At 45.5% G+C, this 4,539-nt stretch overlaps 1 non-coding gene across 1 annotated transcript; it reads left to right on the top strand.

The window, feature by feature from the left end:
• Window positions 1-2,958: 2,958 nt before the first annotated feature.
• Window positions 2,959-3,030, top strand: trnaw-cca (transfer RNA tryptophan (anticodon CCA)). The gene has a single exon. It is a non-coding gene; the product is annotated as a tRNA-Trp (tRNA).
• Window positions 3,031-4,539: the final 1,509 nt, after the last annotated feature.

Raw genomic sequence — 4,539 nt, 5'->3', positions numbered from 1 at the left:
TGACCAATGTTCTGTACAGTGGCAACATGAGCTCCCAACATCTATCCTCGATGCTCTGACCAACAAAGGAAAGCACACCAAACGCCTTCTTTACTATCCAATCTGCCTGCGTCTCTACTTTTAAGGAACTATCAACCTGAACTCCAAGGTCTCTTTGTTCAGCAACACTTCCAAGGAACTTACCATTAAGTGTAAAAGTCCTGCTCTGATTTGATTTTCCAAAATGCAGCACCTCATATTTATCTACATTAACCTCCAACTGCCATTCCTCAGCCCATTGGCCCATCTGATCAAGGTTCCGTTGTAATCTGAGGTAACCTTCTTTACTGTCCACTACACCTCCAATTTTGGTGTCATCTACAAACTTGCTAACTATACCTCCTCCGTTTACATACAAATCATTTATATAAATGACAAAAAGTAGCGGGCCCAGCATCAATCCTTGTGACACACCATTGGTCACAGGCCTTCAGTCTGAAAAGCAACCTCCATCACCACCCTCTGTCTTCTGCCTTCTAGCCAGTTTGTATCCAAATGGCTAGTTGTCCCTGCATGCCATGAGATTAAACCTTGCTCACCAGTCTCCCATGAGGAACCTTGATGACCGCCTTCCTGAAGTCCATATAGATCACGTCCATCGCTCTGCCCTCATCAATCCACTTTGTTACTTCTTCAAAAAACCCAATCATGTTCATGAGACATGATTTCCCAAGCATAAAGCCATGCTGACTATCCCTAATCAATTCTTGCCTTTCCAAATACATGTAAATCCTGTCTCTTAGGATTCTCTCCAAAACCTTGCCCATCGCGGATGTCAGGTTCACTGGTCTCTCGTTCCCTGGCTTTTCCTTACCACCTTTCTTAAATAGAGGCACCACGTTAGCCACCCTCTAGCCTTCTGGCACCTCACCTGTGACTATTGATGATACAAATATCTCAGTAAGAGGCCCAGCAATCACTTCCCGAGTTTCCCACAGAGTTCTAGGGTACTCCTGATCAGGTCCTTGGGATTTATCCACTTTTCTGCATATCAAGATATCCAGCAATTTCTCATCTGAAATATGGGCATTTTTTCAACATGTCACCATCTACTTTCTCACATTCTAGATCTTCCATGCCCTTCTCCACAGTAAACACTGATGCACGATATCCGTTCAGTATCTCGCTCCCCCCCCCCCCCCCCCCCCCCCCCCCCCATTCTACTGCAGCTCCACAAAGGCCGCCTTGCTGATCTTTGACGTGCCCTATTCTCTCCCTTGTTATCCTTTTGTCCTTAACGTATTTATAAAAATCCTTTGGGTTATCCATGACTATTTGCCAAAGCTATCTCATGTTCCCTTTTTTTGCCCTCATGATTTCCCTCTTAAGCATGCTCGTACTGCCTTTATACTCTAAGGATTCACTCGATCTCTCTGCCGATACCTGATATATACATCCTTCTTTATCTTAACCAAAATCTCATTTTCTCTAGTCATCTAGCATTCCCCAAGCTACCAGCCTTTCCTTTCACCCGAACAGGAATATACTCAGATGAAGGAGCGTCGCTTAGAAAGCTAGTGTGCTTCCACGTAAACCTGTTGGACTATAACCTGGTGTGGTGTGATTTTTTAACTTTGTACTCCCCAGTCCAACACCGGCATCTCCGAATCAGGAATATACTGTGCCTGAACTCTTGTTATCTCATATTTGAAGGCTTCCCATTTTCCAGCAGTCCTTTAACCTGCGAACATCTGCCCCCAATCAGCTTTTGAAAAATTTTGCCTAATACCTGAGTCTTCCTCCAATTTAGAACCTCAACTTTTAGATCTGATACATTATTTTCAATCACTGTTCTAAAGTTAATAGAATTATGGTTTACCCTTAGGTTTTGCACCCTCGCCAGTATGTACATCCACATTGTGAATTAGAAAATGTCCTTGTACACACTTAACAAATTCCTCTATTTGGCAGATAGGAAAATGGGCAGGAGTTATACCTTGGGTCCATTCTTCCTTCATTCCCACCAAGCCTAACCCCATTCCCACCCCAATAGTCCAACGGCACTTTCCCCTGCAACTGCTGAATGTGTGACACCAGCCCATTTACCTGCTCCCTCCTCTCTATCCAAGGGTCCAAACTTACCTTCCAGGTGAAGCAGCACTTGACCTGCACTTCCCACAACCCAGTCGACTGCAGTTGCTGCTCATAATGTGGTCTCATCTACATTGGGGAAAACGAAGCATAAACTGGGTGACTGCTGCACAGAACATCTACGTTCTGCCTGCAAAAAAGACCCTGAGCTTCCAGTTGCCTGCCAATTCGACACCCCACCCTGTTCCCTGTCCAACATCTCTGTCTCAGGTTTGCTGTAGTGTTCCAGCGAAGCTCAGCACCAGCAGAACGAAGAGCACCGAATATTACACTTGGGGAGCATACATCCCTCTGGTCCCAATATCAAATTCAATAAGTCTCGGGCCTGAACTCCATAGTATCCTCGTCCCTTCCACACACACCAAGCCTTGTTATCACATAGTCTGTCATTACACACTACCTCTTCTTTGCCACGAACAGTCTCCATTCACCCTCCCACGCAGATCGTTATCAACTTCCTTTCCTGTCCACAGTTCTTCCCTCGCTTTGGGCTCTGTCCTGATCTATCATTAACTGCGTCCGCCTTCCTCCCATATAAACCAACGTTTTCCCAAAATATCTCCTGCATATAAACCAACGTTTTCCCAATCACCATCAGTTCTGTGGAAGGGTCACCGGCTACTCCTGTTTTTTGTTTCAGATATACAGCATCCACAGTTCTTTCACCTTTTTATTGAGGTAGATTTGGAAATTACTTCGGGAGACAGAAGGAGAGGGGGCAGAGAAGAACACCCATGAACTGTTGATCTCCGTTGTTACTCATAACGTAAAATCATTGCAGTGCGATCACTTCCCTGAAGCATGAATATAAGGTTGCGGGCTATGCGTGAGCTTGTGGCGCAATGGTAGCGCGTCTGACTCCAGATCAGAAGGTTGCGTGTTCGAATCACGTCAGGCTCACTGACGTCAACTTCCTCCATTTCAAATCAAGAAAGGAGTACTTCACTCCGGATATCTATTGAGCCAAATCTTCTTTGTGGAAATTTTCGATCACACGTGAAGCTTTGCTGTCTGTTTGATTTGTGAACACTGTGTCAGGGAGGTGGTGTGCCCCTTGTCTGGGTAAATGCTCAGCTCTCCCAGTTCATCACGGGATTTAAACACAGCCGTCTCCCTCTGGGCAGCCGCTTCAATCAGTTGGTGACAGCGCGGTGTGAATAACGTAATACCGATATTTTTACAACATAATCCAGAGACTCCCAGCTTTATGTTTCAATCTATCAGGAGAGTGTTAGCGAGTTCAGATAGAAATGTTTCTCACCAACTGCAAATCCTTTCCTCTCACTGGACACAGTTAAAATTATCTTTATTCAACAGAAGGAGCGGAAACTCTAGTCTGATGGCCTCTCTCCACATTAACGGTGAGCCTGAATTTTATAAACGGTGTCAGTAAAATCCAATGCCGGACACTGATTTGGTTCAATCGATTTTTTTTGCCAAGAGTAATTCACCGAGAGGATGCTGCTGTGCGAAACAGCGTGGGGAATTACTGCAGGGCCTCCTGCGCATGGGACACACCGCAACTGATGTGTTTCACCTTCACCAGGCTCAACACAATATGTAAATAAGTGTCTCATTCTGTCGCCTTCTCCCTGTAAATCTGCACATTGTCACATTGAACATGCCCCACCGAATTCCCTTTTGTGTCCATTGAATCTGCCTCTTTGTCACTGTCAGACAGCGACTTACTGACCACACTCCCTGTGCGAAAACGTTCTTCCTAATGTCACTTTTACTTATTTTCCTGATGACTTTAAATCTCTGCCAAATTATTCTCGATCCTTCCAGGCCTGGGAGCATTTGCACTGCATTATTTCCTCTGTCTAAAACCCTCATGACGTGGAAAACTTCAATCAGACCAGCTTTCCGCCCTCTGTTCACCAAAGAGAGCTGCCCCAAACTTTCCAATCTCCCTTCATTGCTGACATTCCTCAGGACGGTACCATTCACATTAACCTGTTCAGCGCCGTCTGCAATCACTTCACTTCCCCGCTTCCTGAAGTGTCACCCTCAGAATTGAGCGTAATACAGGTGGAGGATTCATTCAGACTCGGATTGCGCGGGCGAAAAATCTGCAATACTTGTTTTCACTTTGAACAAGTGTTTCCCTTCGCCGTGTTCACTGCAATGGCAGCTCTGCGCCGTCCCTAATTCAGGCAGTCCGATCTTATTTAACGAAGCGGCTTTTTGAGAAAATTCATCAGGTATTTTTGCTCAGGTCAATTTAAGGAATGATGGTTCGCCTGGGATTGGAACCCGGGAATTCTCACACGGCTGCATATGCTCGAAGACCCAAAGCTAGAATCAGATCCCAGACTAACGAGCCACCTCCGGAAGCAGCTGAGACTTGCTCAGTATGAAATCCATTGTGCATTGCTCCCAGAATTGCAAGTAAGGAAGAGTTTCAAG

The sequence above is a fragment of the Chiloscyllium plagiosum genome, unplaced genomic scaffold, assembly GCF_037043375.1.
Source record: "Chiloscyllium plagiosum isolate Xiang-an unplaced genomic scaffold, Cpla_swu_hap1 HiC_scaffold_27, whole genome shotgun sequence".
In the NCBI taxonomy this organism is placed as follows: domain Eukaryota; kingdom Metazoa; phylum Chordata; class Chondrichthyes; order Orectolobiformes; family Hemiscylliidae; genus Chiloscyllium; species Chiloscyllium plagiosum.
This window is presented reverse-complemented; position numbering and strand designations above follow the sequence as displayed.